This window comes from Orcinus orca, chromosome 12, assembly GCF_937001465.1.
Source record: "Orcinus orca chromosome 12, mOrcOrc1.1, whole genome shotgun sequence".
Lineage (NCBI taxonomy): Eukaryota > Metazoa > Chordata > Mammalia > Artiodactyla > Delphinidae > Orcinus > Orcinus orca.
The window spans coordinates 45202851-45224153 of NC_064570.1; the positions used below are offsets into that span (position 1 = coordinate 45202851).

A 21303-nucleotide genomic window follows, 5' to 3' on the forward strand; every position below is an offset into this window, starting at 1 on the left:
AGCACCTAACCTACCAAACATCATAGCTTAGCCTAGCCTACATTAAACGTGCTCAGAACACTTACATTAGCCTACAGTTGGGCAAGATCATCTAACGCAAAATGTATTTTACAATAAATTGTTGAATAACTCATGTAAGTGACTGAATACTGTACAGAAAGTGAAAAACAGAATGGCTGTATGGAAACAGCATGGTTTTAAGTGTACTGGTTGTTTACCCTCATGATCTCACGGCCGTTGAGGAGCTGCAGCCCATTGCCATTGCCCAGCATCGTGAGAGAGTATCGTACTACCTATCACTAGCCCGGGAAAAGGTCAAAATTAACAATTCCAAGTATTATTTCTACTGAATACATACCACTTTCGAACCGCATCAAGTCGAAAAATCATCAAACCATTGTAAGTTGGGGACCGTCTGTAAATGGTTAGACTGGGAAGGAATTAGTTTGGGGAAAAAAAAATAGAGGTAGACCGAATTAACCAAAATATTACTTTCTTCAGCTGAATCATCTGCCACCCCATATGGTTACATGAAAGTCCTGAGCGAACTGACAAGAAAAACTAGAGAAATTTCTCAAATCATATGTGGAAAGAAAACATACAAGAACATCTAAGGTAGGCTACAAGCCAATGGATTTTTTGTGCTGTGGAGATGAGAAACAGGAGGGGCAGGTATGCATCAAACACTACTACATGCCGTAGGGCCTCAGGGGGGGTTTGTAACTCGGTGGGCCAGTTATTAATTGATTGTCTCACAGCTCCAAATCCACTCTTCTTTGCCCTGCCTTGTGAGAGTGGAGCGGGTCCCTGTAAAATTATCTTCATTGCTGGCTGGATCATATAAGGCTTTGCCAATAGAGGGCACTAGAGAGACTCTTCAAGGACAGAACAGGAGGCAGGGATTTTCCTTCCTTCTTCCGGTGGGACGTTTCCACTCAGCAGTTGGCAGATTTAGCATGCATGGTCAACCTACACCCTCCAGCAAGGTTCTCCAGCACCAGCGGGCCACATGTACCCTCTTCTCAGAGGTTCTGAAGCTCAACCTGGGGTTGAGGGAGGAGCTTCCTCTAAGTTTCTAGTTCCTTCTTGTTCACTCTCTTTCTGCCTAGGCATAGATTCTGCTTTACCTCTCGGAATCCTTTTTCACTCTCTTTAGTTAACTGTCTGTTGCAAGTTAACAATTCTTCGTGTTAAATTTCCCCTTTTCAATTATTGGTGTGATTTCTGTCTCCATGAAGTCTGCATGGAGATTAAAGCCTCCAAGGGTTACCATGGTCCAGGGTCTGGTACCAGGGTCTGGCTTTGCAGATCTGGAAACTCAAAGAATATGAAGAATTTAAAGCGTACTTTATCACTGGAACGACTTGAATTTCAATCCTGGTTCCACCACTTTTTTTTTACTAGCTTTGTAATCAAGAGCAACTTGTATAAATAACAGTTCTACTTATAGGCAATGATTCATTCATTCAATACATATGTTTATTGAGAATCCTACCATGTGTCAGGTACTATTGTAGACATTAAGGATATTGACAAAAATCCCTGCCCTCAAGGAGCTTATATTTTGGTAGGGGAAGACTGGCAATAAATAAAAGGAATATATGAAATACATAGTATGTTACATGGTCATAAGTTCTATGGGAAAAAATTAGGCAGGGAAGAGGATAGGAAGCATTGGGAAGTTGAAAGTTTAAATAGAATGATTGGGGAAAGCTCCTCCGTAAATATAACATTTGAGTCAACATCTGAAAGAGATGAGAGAATATCTGGGGGAAAGTATTCTAGGTTAGGGATTGTTCCCAAAAGTGCTGCTTCAAGGCTTCATGGGCCAGATCGGCTGGAGCAGACTGAGTGAGAGGAAGGACTCCAAGAAACGAGATCAGAAAGATGACAGAGAGCAAGATTGTGAAACATGGAAATCTCTTAACCCAGTGCCAGGCACACACTCCCTAAATGGTAACTATAATAGTTACCCTTGGGACTGAGCTCCTAAAGATGAGAGAAGCCCTCAGAGTGGGAATCACATCCTATTCACTTTTGAATTTCTAGCACCTGCGGTGGTGCCCAGCACAAAGAAAGTGCTGAATGAATGATGAACAAATTACTCCAATTACACACATGGGACTGCTATGTGAGGTCAGAACATGAAGTTATTAATTTATAACATGTGATACACCTCTTGAATATACTAATTATGTCAGTCAGCTAACTAGGGCACTTCCTACCAGATATCTAGGTAGCATAATTAATCAAGAGAATACTGCTTAATAAGTGTGGAATAAGGTCAAAGAAAGCTGGAGAGTCTTAAGGGATGTTACTTGCAGTCCTGTCTTCCCTGCCCTGGCAATTTTACATATCAGAAGACATGCCAGGCTAGTAAATTGGATCAAAGCAGGACATGGAATAAGCACACAAAAGGGATCTTGTTGGTTGCCTATCCAAGACTCATCCCTACCCCATAGTTCCTGGCTAACAGATACCCAGGGGTTACCTGCTTCAAGGGGAGGGCTGGGCCCCATCCCAGTCCCAAAAAGTGACTCACAATTGATCTAAACCAATCACAGTAATCCCATTTTCCTTGAAGGGATTACTTAGGCAAAAGCATATGATACCATTTTGACCAAGACTGAGGAGAGGATTTTGGAGGGTGGGATGGGACTCCTGGAGAAGTTTTTTTTCACTCTTAAATGGATTTGCATGAGGAGAAGCCTGCTTTTCTGCTTCTTATACAGCTGTGTGCAGAGGTAACACTTGGGGCTATTAGCTCTCTTGTATTCATGCATGGACAAGCCTAAGGGTTAAAAGTCGATATGCTAAGGATGGCAGGGCAGGAAAATGAAAAGAGCCTGGGTCCTTGTTCACATTATTGAGCTGCTAATTAATCAAGCCTGGGAACATCCTAACTCTGGAACTCTCTATATTATATGAAGTGATAAATTTGCTTATATTAAAGCAATTTTGTTTGGATCTTATATCAGTTTGTTAGAGCTGTCATAATAATATACCACAGACTAAGCGGGTTAAACAACTGAAATTTATTTTCTCACAGTTTTGGAGGCTCGAAGTCCAAGATCAAGATGTTGGCAGGTTTAGTGTCTCCTGAGGCCTCTCTCCTTAGCTTGTAGTTGATCGCCCTTATATGGTCCTTCCTCTGTGAGTGCATCCCTGGTATCCCTTCCTCTTCTTATAAAAACATAGGCCATATTGGATTAAGGCCTTATCCTCATGACCTTAGTTAACTTTAATTACCTCTTTAAAGGCCCTATCTCCAAATTCATATGTGGTTCATATATCCATGTATGAACCACATATGAATTTGGGAAGGACACTGTAACTCTTCATAACAGGTCTCCTCTTATAGATAATATACTATCTCTTAGGTGATTGTGAACATTTTAGAGTGTCAGTGAAAACCAATTCTCACAACATTTTCTTTTTTTTAATTTTTAAATTTAATTTAATTCAATTTTATACAGCAGCTTCTTATGAGTTATCTATTTTATACATATTAGTGTATATATGTCAATCCCAATCTCCCAATTCATCCCACCACCACCCCCCCCATCCCGCCACTTTCCCCCCTTGGTGTCCATACGTTTGTTCTCTACATCTGTCTCACAACATTTTCTAATAGTGACTATAGGTTACCCATCAGATTTTCAGTTTGCATAATATAATCAGATGGTTAGACCAGATGAACTTTAAAGACCCTCCCAACTCTGAAATTCTATGAGTACATTTGTTTACTGTTAATATTTTTAAAATTATAATTATTTATATGATATACAAGTTGAATTACTTCCAGCCTCAAGAAATACAAATATCTTTTTTTAAAAATGCAGCTAAAAGTGACTTTAACCACATCACATAAAGAATCCAGAAACAGAGAAGTTCCAGGGTTAGTTTAAAAAGTTGATTAATAAATCAACAGGGCCAAGAATTTTTTCTTCATTCTAGCCTGCCAGTTGTCAATGTTTCAGCACTTACCCCATGGTCACAAAATGACTGCAGCAGCCCCAGGTATAACATCACTACACAGCACCTCCACAGGCAAGACAAGGAAAAGGGAAACATCTTTGCTTCCTTCCATTTTTTTTAAGAATGAAGAAAGCCTTTCATAAAGCTTCCCTATTAGGCTTCTCACTGGTCAAACTTTTGTCATGTACTTACCATGACTGGTTTAAATTAGCAGACTTCCCCTCAGTACTCTTTCATAGAACCAAGTAGCATACATGCCACATCAATCAAAGGCAAATGAGGAAAAGGAAACCAATTATGAGTCTTCCATGGGGTCAGCTTTCTCTAAAGCAGTTGCCTCTTGGAAAAGAATTACCAAATCAAGGTTCCTTTAGCAAGGATAAAGGACAGGAACATCTGTTGGTTACAGATACAACAACCATATTATTAAAATCCCACATCAGACCTGACTTTAGAAATGAATATTTGGTATCAAGATTGCCCTGGGAAATCTGAGGGACCACAGAGATGGTGACTACAGTGGTTTCCACTCTGCAGTTCTCTAGAAATATCAGAAGGTATTGATGGAATTTCTTAACTATTTTCAATATCTCAAAAACCCTAGGAGAAAAGTTTGCACAAACTAGCTAAAAGGTTTTTTTGATCTGACTGAAATTCTATAAGGTCAGTATGTTAAGGATTGTTCTCACATGCAAATCAGGAGCCCATATTGACCATTAAATATAGCTTGAAGTAATAAAAGTTTTCAGTAAATTAATAACTAAATACATATATTTGAAAGACTTAAAACAAGGAATCCATGGAGGAAAAATCATTTTTAGATATTTTAATAATTATTTTAAGGTAATTTAAAAATAATTTTTAAAAATAATTTTAAAGGTCATTGGTGGAGTAAAACATGAGAAATCCTTGATGCTCAAACCGTTCCCTTTATCAAGGAAATGTAAAGGATGTCAGCTATTCATGATTCAGCAGTGTTGTTCTCTCTAAAGAGATAAGAACTATTTACAGACATTAAACCATTAGATCTTAGTCTGTTTTATGCCTGGGCAGTTATCTTTCACATTGACCATATGTCCCCAAATTACTAACTTTCCATACCATTAACTCATGACACCACCGGGATTTCTTGAATATGGAAAATGCATTACTTAACCTAAATGGGATATAGTAATAGGCACCCCTGTTATCTTTTTTTCCTGTAGGAAAAGGACCAATCAACAAGGAGTACTTAAATTAAATTCTATCAACAATATATACTTATTTGATATCATAGACATTGACATTTTATACCCTGTAATCACCATCTGCTAATAGTAATTTAATTCTTTAATAATACCAAGGAGAGTAAACATTAATGAAAATTGTGAACATTTTATGGGTCCTTCTAGTTTTATTGTTCAATAGTGACAACTATACTTAATAATTTTAAAAGAGCATTAAGCAAAGTCAGAGAGTGATGATGAAAGATGGTTACATGACTCTTGAATATTAGATGGCCAAAGGAAATATCAATTCTAGAAGTAGTGTCTGGGGAGAAGAATAAACAGAGCATAAATTGTCAGTATGTTTTGAGTATGTGTTGTGATGCTAATGTGATTGGGTAGGATGAAAACAATTGGCTGGAAAGAGAATGCACTGAGATTGCATCAACACCCTCAGCCTTGTGCCTTTTTATTAGGCTGGCACTTTGTCCTGCTTGGCAGCTAAAAGATGAAATTAGCCTCCTTAAGAATCATCTACAGAGAAGACGTTGATCTCAGATTGTTGGAAGACATCATGGGAAGAATTTTTTTATATTCCTTTTTTTGTTTTTTAAGTGAATGACTATTGCTTGCATTCATACCCTGGTGAAGTGGACACTGAGCAAGGAATATATCTGATACTCCATATCAGACAGGAGGACCACTGTCCTAAGGAACTTTTTGGTTTCCGGGAACAAAGACTCAAACTAAGTCAAATGAGTCAGGGTATTAGGAACATCTAAATGGGATAAAGAAAAGGGAGGGCTTCCCTGGTGGCGCAGTGGTTGAGAGTCCGCCTGCCGATGCAGGGGACGTGGGTTCGTGCCCTGGTCCGGGAGGATCCCACGTGCTGTGCAGCGGCTGGGCCCGTGAGCCATGGCCGCTGAGCCTGCGCGTCTGGAGCCTGTGCTCCGCAACGGGAGAGGCCACAGCAGTGAGAGGCTCGCGTACCACAAAAAAAAAAGAAAAGAAAAGGGAATGTCACAGATATACAGAAAGAGGAGTCAGAAGAGGGTCAAAGCTCAACTGTCAGGAAGAATAAACTGAAGGGTGGGGCTAAATCCAAGATTTCTCAGGAGTCCTCAGCAGTGGGATGTCTTTGCTGCAGTGCTCCACAATTTACAGAGCACCACCACTTCTCCATATGCCTTCTTTATTTCCTTTTCCTATGAACTGGCTTCTTTATTCTCTAGTCTTTTTTTCTCCATCTTCAAGTGTCTGTTCATTCGTAACCATGGCTCATGTATAGTTTTATCTCACCCTTGACCTATTTCTATCTCACTCCCTTTCACTTTCTCTCCCCATTGCTAACACTTTATTCTCTTGGAATATACCACTTGAAATGCCCAAGAGAGATCAGCTCATTGTCTCAGAGGATCTGTCCATGCCCAGGTCACTAAATAGCTCATACAGTTGACTGGCATCTCTAGTAAAACAACTAAATGAAGAATACTCAGTCAGAAGACACACCCGTAGGTAGCTGCAGTATCTGATTTGCAGATCTTCATTGAGTCACTAAATTCGATAATCATTCCATATCATTTTATGTAATGTAATCATAGTCTACACTTCTTTCAATTTAAAAGTAAATGTTAGCAATTATGAGAGATATTTTTCAAGTGCACTGGAGTTCTTGATGCAAGTAGTTTCTTGAATCAACACAATTTCAATAAATCAAGATCCATGGGAATCTACCATCTTCTCTAACTCCAATGAAATGAACTCCCTGTGGAATCCATGAATCATGACTATCCACTATGTTGCTAATAAATTCTGTAGGAGACATTTCAAAATAAAGGGCAGTTTATTATTATTATTATTTAGAGAGATCATATTTATTAAATGTGCTGATGGTATTGAGGGGAATTAGAAGAAAATACTCCAATGGACTAAGAGACCACATTGAGACACAGGTCAATACTGATTACCATAAACCTACTGCATCCATTCCCCTGGCATTGTCTTTTTTTAACATCTTTATTGGAGTATAATTGCTTTACAATGGTGTGTTAGTTTCTGCTTTATAACAAAGTGAATCAGCTATACATATACATATATCCCATATCTCTTCCCTCTTGCGTCTCCCTCCCTCCCACCCTCCCTATCTCACCCCTCTAGGTGGTCACAAAGCACCTAGCTGATCTCCCTGTGTTATGCAGCTCCTTCCCACTAGCTATCGGTTTTATGTTTGGTAGTGTATATATGTCCATGCCACTCTCTCACTTTGTCATAGCTTACCCTTCCCCCTCCCTGTGTCCTCAAGTCCATTCTGTAGTAGGTCTGAGTCTTTATTCCCGTCCTGCCCCTAGGTTCTTCATGACCTTTTTTTTACTTTTTAGATTCCATATATATGTGTTAGCATACAGTATTTGTTTTTCGCTTTCTGACTTACTTCACTCTGTATGACAGACTCTAGGTCCATCCACCTCAGTACAAATAACTCAATTTCGTTTCTTCGTATGGCTGAGTATTATTACATTGTATATATGTGCCACATCTTCTTTATCCATTCATCTGTCAATGGACACTTAGGTTGCTTCCATGTCCTGGCTATTGTAAATAGAGCTGCAGTGAACATTGTGGTACATGATTCTTTTTGAATTATGATTTTCTCAGGGTATACGCCCAGTAGTGGGATTGCTGGGTCGCATGGTAGTTCTATTTTTAGTTTTTTAAGGAACCTCCATACTGTTCTCCATAGTGGCAGTATCAACTTACATTCCCACCAACAGTGCAAGAGGGTTCCCTTTTCTCTACACCCTTTCCAGTATTTGTTGTTTGTAGATTTTCTGATGATGCCCACTCTAACTGGTGTGAGGTGATACCTCATTGTAGTTTTGATTTGCATTTCTCTAATAATTAGTGATGTTGAACAGCTTTTCATGTGCTTTTGGCCATCTGTATGTCTTCTTTGGAGAAATGTCTATTTAGGTCTTCTGCCCATTTTTGGATTGGTTTGTTTGTTTTTTTAATATTGAGCTGCATGAGCTGTTTATATATTTTGGAGATTAATCCTTTGTTGATTCATTTACAAATATTTTCTCCCATTCAGAGGGTTGTCTTTTCATCTTGTTTATGGTTTCCTTTGCTGTGCAAAAGCTTTTAAGTTTCATTAGGTCCCATTTGTTTATTTTTGTTTTTATTTCCATTTCTCTAGGAGGTGGGTCAAAAAGGATCTTGCTGTGATTTATGTCATAGAGTGTTCTGCCTATGTTTTCCTCTAAGAGTTTTATAGTGTCTGGCCTTACATTTAGTTCTTTAATCCATTTTGAGTTTATTTTTGTGTACAGTGTTAGGGAGTATTCTAATTTCATTCTTTTACATGTAAGTGTACAGTTTTCCAAGCTCAACTTATTGAAGAGGATATCTTTTCTCCATTGTATATTCTTGCCTCCTTTATCAAAAATAAGGTGACCATAGGTGCATGGGTTTATTTCTGGGCTTTCTATCCTGTTCCATTGATCTATATTTCTGTTTTTGTGCCAGTACCATACTGTCTTGATTACTGTAGCTTTGTAGTATAGTCTGAAGTCAAGGAGCCTGATTCCTCCAGCTCCGTTTTTCTTTCTCAAGATTGCTTTGGCTATTCGGGGTCTTTTGTGTTTCTGTACAAATTGTGAAATTTTTTGCTCTAGTTCTTTGAAAAATGTCAGTGGTAGTTTGATAGGGATTGCATTGAATCTGTAGATTGCTTTGTGTAATATAGTCATTTTCACAATGTTGATTCTTCCAATCCAAGAATATGGTATATCTCTCCATCTATTTGTATCATCTTTAATTTCTTTCATCAGTGTCTTACAGTTTTCTGAGTACAGGTCTTTTACCTCCTTAGGTAGGTTTATTCCTAGGTATTTTAGTCTTTCTGTTGCAATGGTAAATGGAAGTGTTTCCTTAATTTCACTTCCAGATTTTTCATCATTAGTCTATAGGAATGCAAGAGATTTCAGTGCATTAATTTTGTATCCTGCTACTTTACCAAATTCATTGATTAGCTCTAGTAGTTTTCTGGTAGCATCTTTAGGATTCTTTATGTCTAGTATCATGTCATCTGCAAACAGTGACAGTTTTACTTTTTATTTTCCAATTTGGATTCCTTTTATTTCTTTTTCTTCTCTGATTGCTGTGGCTAGAACTTTCAAAACTATGTTGAATAATAGTGGTGAGAGTGGGCAACCTTGTCTTGTTCCTGATCTTAGTGGAATTCTCTTAGTTTTCGCTTGTCTCTAAAGCTTTTAATTTCTCCGTCAAATCTGAATGAGATTTGCTGGGTAGAGTAATCTTGGTTTTTGGTTTTTCCCTTTCATCACTTTAAATGTGACCTGCCACTCCCTTCTGGCTTGCAGAGTTTCTGCTGAAAGATCAGCTGTTAACCCTATGGGGATTCCCTTGTATGTTATTTGTTGTTTTTCCCTTGCTGCTTTTAATATTTTTTTCTTTGTATTTAATTTTTGATAGTTTGATTAATATGTGTCTTGGTGTGTTTCTCCTTGGATTTATCCTGTATGGCACTCTCTGCACTTCCTGGACTTGATTGACTATTTTTTTTTCCCATATTAGGGAAGTTTTCAACTATAATCTCTTCAAATATTTTCTCAGTCCCTTTCTTTTTCTCTTCTTCTGGGACCCCTATAATTCGAATGTTGGTGCGTTTAATGTTGTCCCAGAGGTCTCTGAGACTGTCCTCAATTCTTTTCATTCTTTTTTCTTTATTCTGCTCTACAGTAGTTATTTCCACTATTTTATCTTCCAGGTCACTTATCTATTCTTCTGCCTCAGTTATTCTGCTATTGATTCCTTCTAGAGAATTTTTAATTTCATTTATTGTGTTGTTCCTCATTGTTTGTTTGCTCTTTAGTTCTTCTAGATCCTTGTTAAACGTTTCTTGTATTTTCTCCATTCTATTTTCAAGATTTTGGATCATCTTTACTATCATTATTCTGAATTCTTTCTCAGGTAGACTGCCTATTTCCTCTTCATTTGTTTGGTTTGGTGGGTTTTTACCTTGCTCCTTCATCTGCTGTGTGCTTCTCTGTCTTCTCATTTTGCTTAACTTGCTGTGTTTGGGGTCTCCTTTTCGCAGGCTGTAGGTTCGTAGTTCCCGTTGTTTTTGGTGTCTGCCCCCAGTGGCTAAGGTTGGTTCAGTGGGTTGTGTAGGCTTCCCGGTGCAGGGGACTAGTGCTTTCTGGTGCAGGGGACTGGTGCCTGAGTTCTGGTGATTGAGAGTGGATCTTGTCTTTCTGGTGGGCAGGACCGTGTCTGGTGGTTTGTTTTGACATGTCTGTGACCTTATTATGGTATTATGCAGCCTCTCTGCTAATGGGTGGGGTTGTGTTCCTCTCTTGCTAGTTGTTTGGCATAGGATGTCCATCACTGTAGCTTGCTGGTCATTGAGTGGAGCTGGGTCTTGGCGTTGAGATGGAGATCTCTGGGAGATTTTTGCCGTTTGATATTACATGGAGCTGGGAGGTCTCTGGTGGACCAGTGTCCTGAACTTGGCTCTCCCACCTCAGAGGCCCAGGCCTGATGCCCGGCCGGAGCACCAAGACACTATTATCCACTCATCTCAGAATAAAAGGGAGAAAAAAATAAGGGCTTCCCTGGTGGCATAGTGGTTGAGAGTCCACCTGCCGATGCAGGGGACACAGGTTCATGCCCCAGTCTGGGAAGATCCCACATGCCACGGAGCGGCTAGGCCCGTGAGCCATGGCCGCTGAGCCTGCGCGTCCGGAGCCTGTGCTCCGCAATGGGAGAGGGTGAGAGGCCCGAGTACCGCTAAATAAATAAATAAATAAATAACTATACTGAAAAAACAAAAAACGGACAGACAGAACCCTAGGACAAATGGTAAAAGCAAAGCTATACAGAAAAAATCACACACAGAAGCCTACACATACACACTCACAAAAAGAGAAAAAGGAAAAAAATATATATATTGTTGCTCCTGAAGTCCACCGCCTCAATTTGGGATGATTCGTTGTCTATTCAGGTATTCCACAGATGCAGGGTACATCAAGTTGATAGTGGAGATTTAATCCACTGCTCCTGAGGCTGCTGGGAGAGATTTCCCTTTCTCTTCTGTGTTCGCTCAGCTCCCGGGGCTCAGCTTTGGATTTGGCCCCGCCTCTGAGTGTAGGTCACCTGAGGGCGTTTGTTCCCGCCCAGACAAGACGGGGTTAAAGGAACAGCTGATTCGGGGGCTCTGGCTCACTCAGGCCGGGGGGAGGGAGGGGTATGGATGCGGGGCGAGCCTGCGGCGGCAGAGGCCGGCAGAACGTTGCACCAGCCTGAGGCGCGCTCTGTGTTCTCCCGGGGGAAGTTGTCCCTGGATCCCGGGGCCCTGGCAGTGGCGGGCTGCACAGGCTCCCTGGAGAGGAGGTGTGGAGAGTGACCTGTGCTCTCACACAGGCTTCTTGGTGGCGGCAGCAGCAGCCTTAGCGTCTCATGCCCGTCTCTGGGGTCCGTGCTGATAGCCGCGGCTCGCGCCTGTCTCTGAAGCTCCTTTAAGCAGCGCTCTTAATCCCCTTTCCTCGCGCACCACGAAACAAAGAGGTAAGAAAAAGTCTCTTGCCACTTCGGCAGGTCCAGACTTTTTCCCGGACTCCCTCCCGGCCAGCTGTGGCGCACTAACCCCCTGCAGGCTGTGTTCATGCCGCCAACCCCAGTCCTCTCCCTGGGATCTAAGCTCCGAAGCCCGAGCCTCGGCTCGCAGCCCCGCCCGCCCCGGCAGGTGAGCAAACAAGCCTCTCGGGCTGGTGAGTGCTGGTCGGCACCGATCCTCTGTGCGGGAATCTCTCCGCTTTGCCCTCCGCACCCCTGTTGCTGCGCCCTCCTCCTTGGCTCCGAAGCTTCCCCCCACCGCCACCCACAGTCTCTGCCCGTGAAGGGCCTTCCTGGTGTGTGGAAACCTTTCCTCCTTCACAGCTCCCTCCCACTGGTGCAGGTCCCGTCCCTATCCTTTTGTCTCTGTTTATTCTTTTTTCTTTTGCCCTACCAGGTACGTGGGCAGTTTCTTGCCTTTTGGGAGGTCTGAGGTCTTCTGCCAGCGTTCAGTGGGTGTTCTGTAGGAGTTGTTCCACTTGTAGATGTATTTGTGGGGAGGAAGGTGATCTCCGTGTCTTACTCTTCTGCCATCTTGAAGCTCCTCTCCAGTTTATTATTTATTGTTTGTAATGAAGCTTACTGGACTCAGAGGGACATTGTGAGGATCACTGTCAAATTTTGTAAAATGCCTTTGGCTTTTCAATGGAAAGGTACTATATATGATAATAAAAGAAATAGCAATCATATTCTTGAAGAACCCTGACACTGAGTTCATCTTTGTCTTAAAAAAATAAGATAGTTCATCTTTAGGTCTTATGGGGATTACTGAATTCAATTTGTTCTGAGAATGCTGAAGCTGATGAAAAAAGATGCTCATTATAAAAGCACTTTCTCCAGTTCCTGTTCTGTTCGATATGTGTTGCTCTTAACTTGGTTTATACTGAAGAGTTGAGCATCATTTGTAAATGTACAATGGTACTATTTGGAATCTGAACCTTATAAAAATTTTACAGTGATATAAGAAGAACTTTTTAAAAATAAGGCATCATAAACTTTGCAAATGTGCTCACCTAGCACTCATGTACTTATGCAGTTATATATACATACATGAGAGAGAGAGACAAAGCAAGAAAAGGAGCTATGGAGTAAGACTCAAGAATAATGCTATGATCATACCTATCTATATATGGGTTGTGCTTGTATTGCTTTACAAACCACCTTTGAATACCTTATTTCCTTTGGTTCTCACTAGAAACCTTGGAGCTAGGTGGGAGGATGAGGCTTGTCTAGCTCTCTGGTCCTGGGCACTATAAGATTCAAAGGCAATCAGACTTTCCAGAGGACAACAGAGTTTGGGGGGTGAGAAGGCAAGTATATCAACAGTTTCCTGATGGAGACAAAGGGAGAGACCCCATGGAAGCCCAGAAAGCCACTGAACCTGAACAGCAGTGTTCCTTATCAGGTCCCAAAGGAGATTTCCAATTGCTTTTCTTTCTTTTTTTAAAAAATTTTTATTTATTTTATTTTTGGCTGTGTTGGGTCTTCGTTGCTGCGTGCGGGCCTTCCTCTGGTTGTGGCAAGCGGGGGCTACTCTTCGCCACGGTGCGCAGGCTTCTCATTGCGGTGGCCTCTCTTGTGGCGGAGCATGGGCTCTAGGCGCGCGGGCTTCAGTAGTTGTGGCACGCAGGGTCAGCAGCTGTGGCTCACGGGCTTCATTGCTCCGCGGCATGTGGGATCCTCCCGGCCCAGGGCTCAAACCCGTGTCCCCTGCCTTGGCAGGCGGATTCCCAACCACTGAGCCACTAGGGAAGCCCTCCAATTGCTTTTCCTTTAACCTTGCCAACATCTAGGTTTGGGTGAGGAGAAGGACGCATTGGGATGCAGTGAGATTTGAAGTGGGTGTGTCATTTGGATCATTCCTTTCTAGGCACTTTTCAGGAGCCAGCAGAGACCGAGACAGTAACACGAGCCACAGAGCTAAAAGTGAGGAGTCTTGCAAAATTCAAGATTCATGCCAAAGCTCCTGTAGTCAGGTCTCTATGACTCACATATCCGATGTGCCGTTAATTCTCTATAAACAAAACAAGCCATTTTGATCAAATCACAACCCAGAATCAAGTGAATGTCTCCAGAGAAGCTGCCCTAAGCTTGCCTCTGCAGATACTCTGATCAATTCCTGCCTCGTATGAAACGGTCACTCTTTTCTAGCTTTTTTTTGCATTCTCACTTTTCAAAACTTCCAGGCTATCTCAAATGTGGCAGCCTAGCAACTTTCTCCCTATAGAAAACTTCACCTTGTCATTCTGACATTTCTAAATCTAATTTAGAATTGCTTTTCTGGTTTTTACAACGCATCGGTTTGTTCCTCCCTCCCTTTCCAAATTCATTTCTCCTTCTCTTCACCAATCTGTCACCTTCAGCTCCACCCCCCTCACTCCACTTCTTGGCTTTTCAGGCAGTTACTATCGAATGAGAAGATTGAAAATCTCATTTATCACTTTTGAGAAGTCTCATAGGAGCATACTGCAAAGCTTCCCTCACACCCAAGAGAGAGGAAGAGAGGGAAAGCGCAACACCTAGAAATGAATCTCTACAGAGGGAGTGTCCCTAAATAGAGCGAAATAATGAATGGATGCTGCTGTGCTTTCTTACAGAACAAAAAACTCACAGTGGAACTTTCTTTTTGTACAGGAGCTATTATTAAAGGGCTTGATTCTGGAGAAATTCCACAAATTGCTAAATTCCCTTTAAAAAATAAAATCTATGTTGTTCAAACCACTGCAACAAATCTGCAACTGAAACAGCTGCAAAGACAAAGCCCCACTCTCACTTGGTACTAACACTACCCTGGTCCATGCTACACCACCTCACAGACTTGGCAATCCAAACATCTGTTCTAAGGCACACTTGTACTGCTGCTTCCATTCACATTCCTTCCTTCCACAGACTTGACAGATGGATGAATTCCTAATGGCCCCAGGCTACATTCACAGGGTTGCAACAGCTACCTCCTTCTTAGCAAACACTGCTTTCCCCTCCAGGTAGCAAAACTGAGATAACAGTAGAGGGATGTACAGTGACATAAATTGGGGATCTGGTCTCAAACCCCAACCTTTTCCCACTGGCAGGAACACCAGACGGTGGTGTCTGCATCCTGCCATGCTCATATTCTATGAGTGACAATAGGCAATGAAGCACAATGGAAAAGAGAAAGATATGCCCACAGGGTCCTTCCCAATGGTGGCCAAGTGTTTTGTTTGAACCACCTTGTGGCTGATGGAGGTGGAATTGCAAGCTCCCCGGAAGACTGCCTGCCACCCTGTTAGGATCTTTGCCGATCGATCATCACCAAGGTTCTTAAGTCTTCGGAACGCAATGAAAAATAAGTCTCGTAAAGGAAGGTGGTATAAACTGGGAAATGCAGGCTACTTTGTCAGAATCATGTGGATGGATGCGGTCTGCTAGCGGGCTTCCATGTCACTCTATAACAGGAAGGAAAAGAGATGAAAGTCCTAACAAAAAAAAAACCATGAAAACTGGTGCCAGAGAAAAGAATTTTTACCACCGAGTCATGCAGACTGGGGTCTCCACTTACCGATGGTGATTAGCATAGACTAGGGACTAAACTGTGTTGACATATACAGACCGGAAGTCTCTATGTCCTTATGTGGACTCTATTTGGTCTTCTTTCCTCATGCTCTTTTCTTATGCTCTCATTTTCCAATTTTGCTTTCTGCTCTAAGTTGGCATAAGATTCAGGTCTCTAAGGGTGTCAGGTTGTGAGTGTGAAGAGCGATTCCATTCTAACTTATTTTTGTGTCTAAAATGTAATGTAGAATGAAGTAGGTGTATGTCATCTTTGAAAGAGGCTGTGAAGAATATTCTTCTAGTGAAGCATCTACTTCCTGTAGCTTTGTGGCCTCTGATATGACATTAGAAGGTGATCCATTTCTATTTTCATTAAAATTTATTCACAGTCTTGGCATGTCCCTTTTTTTTTTTTTTGCCTCTCCCGTTGCGGAGCACAGGCTCCAGACACGGAGGCCTAGCGGCCATGGCTCACGGGCCTATCCATTCCGCGGCATGTGGGATCTTCCCGGACCGGGGCACGAACCCGTGTCCCCTGCATCGGCAGGCGGACTCTCAACCACTGCGCCACCAGGGAAGCCCGGCATGTCCCTTTTTGTAATCTGCTAATATCCTTGTCTTTTCCACTATCACAACCACTGACAAAACATTTATTTCTTAAAAGGTTGCATGCTGTTCAGTTTACAGGTTCTCTAATAATGAATTTGTTCTCTACACCACCTTTTCCCCTCTTGCCAGCTGCTATCACGTCTCATATTTGGCTCTTCATACGTATCCCCAATTCTAATATTTCATTTGCTTTCTTCCCTCTCTTCTTTCCTCACTAATTCTCTGGAGGAGATGAGATTTTCTCACAATTATTGCTATTTTCTTTTTTCTTCTAAAGACTGGAAGAGTGGAGCTGAAATATATGGAAAGTGACGACCAGTTCTATAAATATCAAGAGGTGAGTAGTAAGTGGAAGCTGGTCCAGGAATCTAAATTCCTAGGTTGTGGTCTGTTTGTTGTGAATCACGGAAGACATGGGCAAGATTCAAAATCGAGTGCCCGTAATTATTTTCTGGAGCCGAAATCAGATCGGGTTTCTGGGTTGTAAATTTATGACAAAGTTATTTCATCCATGACGATAAGCAATTGCTAAACCTTACTACTGAGTAAGAAGTTTTTAATAGATTTCTGTAAATGCTACAAAAATAAAACTGCAAGAGGAAAGGTACTTTGCTTAATAAGATATAGCTCTCATTATTTTAATTTGAAAAAGAAGTAAATTGACATCTTAGCTTGATGGTATTTCTCTCTAAGCATGAAAGGACAAGAACGCCCCACTGGCATAGGACCCAGCTGCCACTGACCTCCTTTTCTTTGGTCTGAATCAGTGGCTCGAAAGGCTGCTACAAACCTGCTTTTGTATAGCTTAGTGGTGGTGATTTTTTGTTTTGTTTCAGATGAGATTTGAAATGGTTGCCCCCTTTTAAGAAAAACAGGGTGTCCTCGGAAAGGGTAGATGAAGGACCAAATCCTGGGCTTGGAGGAAGAGAGGGTGGGGCCCACAGGAGCCCACAGCCCCTCTCTCTGTCAGGCAGCAGGCAGGCGGGAAGCCAGCAGTTAGAAGTAGCAGGCTGAGGATGACCTCAGCTGGGAGGAAGGAGAGTCTCTCCAGTGGAGAGCTGAGGTGCAGGGCTCTTAAAACTATTGTTACCTTTACTGAAAGAGCGGAGGGCAGGGCTTCCCAGACACTGGTGAGCAGACGAATCGGGTCAACCGCTTACAAATTCAGATCCCCAGTCTCACCTCCAGAGTCTTGGGGCCTGGGACTCCTTATTTTAAATCATCAGCACGGGTGATTCTGATGCAGCTGTGCCAGCAACCACACTTTAAAAATCCCTGGCTGGGGTGCAGCGTCTCTGACTATAAAATACACACAGTATGGGGCTTCCCTGGTGGCGCAGTGGTTGAGAGTCCGCTTGCCGATGCAGGGGACACGGGTTCGTGCCCCGGTCCGGGAAGATCCCACATGCCGCGGAGCTGCTGGGCCCGTGAGCCATGGCCACTGAGCCTGAGCGTCCGGAGCCTGTGCTCCGCAACGGGAGAGGCCACAACAGTGAGAGGCCCGCATACTGCAAAAAAAAAAAAAAATACACACAGTATGATGATTATGCGGGTGGTAGGACTCTTTCTCTTAGAGATTGTGCTTTCTTTTAGCCCTTAAAAAAATCTTACCCGTGAAATTAAATTATTTAGGGACTATTTAATTAAGACACTTCCATCTTCTGATATTCTGACATCTTGTCAGACAATGTATCCCCATCTGGGACATTCTAAATGTGATCCTCATGTATTGTACAGCACAAGGAGTATAGCCAATATTTTGTAATAACTAGAAGTGGAGTATAATCTTTAAAAATTGTGAATCACTATATTGTACACCTGTAACTTATATAATATTGTACATCAACTCTACTTCAATATAAAAACACCTAAAAGAAGAACAATAAATAAATATGATCCTCATTTTAGAAAGAACTATGATCTTTGCTGTTAACAGTAATTTATATTTGTTGCTCTTTTGTTCTTAAAAAATAAAACTCACATGAAGTGGGACACCCAAGTACTACTTCTCTCAGTCACTCAGAAATAAAATAATCCTGGCTATCACTGATCCTAAGCTATGCCAAGCCTGCCTGGGAGCCACTTGTTGGAATGCCTGCGCAGGGCCTTGAAGGAATAATTGTTCTCAAAAAAGGCCAGCTGTTTACATTGCCATTTCCCACAAGGGTTCTGCTGCACAGGAAGGCTGCGCTCTGCTGGTTCTTTATTGGCATCCATTCTATCCGTTGCTGCATCATGGGCCCCAGAGTGTCTGCGTGAAGACGGTTTTCACCACAGCACAAAAGCACCATCTTACGAGCGCATTTTTGCAATCTGATGGACGATCTGAGTGGCACAAGGTTCAGTAACTGCCAGAGACAAGTGCAGTAAACCTAGAGAAATAAATCAAAAGGAAAAGAAGGGTCGTGGGGGAGTGACTTTAATCATATGCATTAAGATTGGCAGCATTTCTCAGTTCTTCTTGGTAGGAGTCTCAGTCTTTGTCTGAGAAAGACAGTGCTTAAGGCCTTCCCCAGGAATTCATATTCTGCTATTGTCTGCAGGTCAAGGTGAAAGTCAGCGGTGAAAGAATCAGCTATAAATCTAATAAGTGGCAGAGAAACAGACGGTTTTTATGGAAAAGTAAGTTCTTTTAGATAGACTGCAAAAATGTGCTTACCTTAAATCACCAGTTACAGGGTAATATTTGAGCTATGCAAGAAGACTACTGAATTTTAGGACTATTTTCAGAAATAAAAGAGTTTTTTTTTTTTTTTTTTTTCAAAGCTCTAAACTGAATCATCAGTAAATTATCAATCATTGAGAGGTTTAAGCAAACTGGAGCCTTATACCTTGGTTATGTAAGCATTAGAAAGTCGGCTACAGGATCTCATTCGGTCTTTGGTCCTTCCTGGCAGGATTTTCAACACTGATGTCTTATGCTGCATCTCCCTCTGCTGCCCACACCCTCTGTAGCAATGGTAGAGCTGAGGCAATTGGTGGGTAGGGAGAGAAGGAATGAGACAAATAAGAGGTGGCAGACTGGGAGGAAATGGGTGTTTTCCTCTTGGTAATCAGAGAATTTGATGTGCACAACTTCATACATTTCTTATGGTTGCCATAGACACTGATCCGGGTCTGATATTCTTTTTTATCTTTAAATCCTCTCCCTAAGCACATGCAGACTGTATAACAATGACAATACTAACCCTGTTTACTGAGCACTGGCTAGGAAAAGTTGGACAGCATTGATTTCAAAGGTGAGGTGGTCTGAAACGTGCAATGAGGAGTTTAAGCCCCATGGTTTCTGGACTGTGGGAGAAAGAGCAGCCTCTTCCAGAGATTACAGGAGAATTAGACCTGGAAGGAATAGCAGAAGATGGAATTTAAGGTGAGAAGGTTGAGGATGTATGTAAGAAGGCTAATTAGGTACCAGTAATGGTAACACTAGACAAATGCTTAAACAAATAAGCCCCAAATTTTCAGTGGCTAGTTCTCTCATATCCAGGTTAACAGTCCAGAGCAGATATGCTGCACTGGCTACACCTTTCTCTATAGAGGAGCTCAGAGACCTAAGCTCCTTCCATCTTATGACTCTGCCAACCCCTAAGGCTGAAGAAGCTTTCCCATTCAGACAGGCGTAAGGGAGCAGGGAAGGCACAGATTCTTTTGCTTTGTTTTGTTTTGTTTTTTGCAGTACGCGGGCCTCTCTCTGTTGTGGCCTCTCCTGCTGCGGAGCACAGGCTCCGGACGCGCAGGCTCAGTGGCCATGGCTCACGGGCCCAGCCGCTCCGCGGCATGTGGGATCCTCCCAGACCAGGGCACGAACCCGTGTCCCCTGCATCGGCAGGCGGACTCTCAACCACTGCGCCACCAGGGAAGCCCCCACAGATTCTTTTTAAAAGAAAAATTAAAAATTCTTTTTAAAAGAAAAATTCAATTACATTGGGAAGTGACATAAATCTCCTCCTCATTCCATTGGTGAGAACTAGTCATGTGGCCACATCTGGATGCAGGAAGGACTATAGAGGATGCAGTCCCAGCCGGGCATCTCTACCCTACGAAGGGAAGCTGAGTGGTGGGGAGCGGCTGGCCTCTTGCTTCTCCTGCCACTGCTGCAGGAGCTTCTTAGCCTTGTCTTACAAATAGTGGTGCTCTTCACGGTGCTGTCCCAGGCCTCGTCTCTTCTCACTTTGCACACTCTTCCCCAGTGATCTCATCCTCATGGCTTTGATTGATTTTCAACTATCTGCTGCTGACTCCCAGATCTGCATCTCCAGCTACTCACTCACAACTCAGAACCCCTCAGGGCTCTCGTAACCCTGAGATTAATTTGCACTGTAACTACAGTTACCCCTTTACCTCCTGCTTTTCCTGAAGAACTAGAGCCCTGGCTCAAAAATGATTAGCATCTAATCATCACTGTAATCAATCTCATTATATTACCAGGGTTTTTAAAGCTGTGGATCACGACCCATTATTGGGACTAGAATTCATTTGGGGAGTTACAACTAGTTTTCTCGAGAATGGAACATGGAATAGAATGGAATAGAAATAGCCCAATGCTTGTCTCCCTGGTAAAAGTAAGTATTGCTTTAAGATTTTTTGTTTTCAGTGTGTGTGCACTGGGTCATAATAAAAGTTTTATTTTTTTTACTGTGGGTCATTGACAAAAGTTGAATACTTACTGGATTAGACCACTATCTCTTCCAGAGCACCCCCAATCGAACTGTAAGAGGAAGGATTCAGGAATTAAATTACCTGGGTTCAATCACAAGCTCCAGTGCTTATTAGCTGTGTTTTCTTGGACAAATTACTTAACCTCTCTACCTCTCAATTTTCTCATCTGTTAAATGAGTGTAAAAATGGTACCTCCTCATGGACCTATTGTGAAGATTAAATGAATTAATACAGTATTGCTTGACATGGGTGAGTGCTTTCCAAGCATTAACTATTCTTAAACAATGAAATATATAAATACTCTATTAAAGATACCAAATTGTGGAAGTACATGATGCATATCCACATATAGGCGTACTGTATATAATATGGAAATAGACAAACTTATCAGACTGTTTCACCTTTTTCATGATGTGACAAATACAGAAAATGATAGTGTTTTTTGGAACCATGGAAAGGGAACAGGCCACTCTGGCTGGAGGTGACTAACCAGATGTGACAGTGGCTTCTGGACAGGAATAAATGACGGTTTTAAGGCCTAAAGGAGTCAATATCTCTACATTTGACCCATTCTTAGCTCAAGATGAGAAACTCTAGACTCTAAACCAATAGGCGCAGTCTTTCCCAAGGTCAGTTACCAGTTCAGGGTGGGCCTGTAACCGAGGCTAGCCAAGGAGACTGGTGA

General features: G+C 42.1%; 1 long non-coding RNA gene across 1 annotated transcript; it reads left to right on the forward strand.

The window, feature by feature from the left end:
- Positions 1 to 499: 499 nt before the first annotated feature.
- LOC125960704 (uncharacterized) lies at positions 500 to 20515 on the forward strand. The gene is made up of 3 exons (XR_007470647.1): positions 500 to 615; positions 16237 to 16296; positions 20388 to 20515. It is a non-coding gene; the product is annotated as an uncharacterized LOC125960704 (long non-coding RNA).
- Positions 20516 to 21303: the final 788 nt, after the last annotated feature.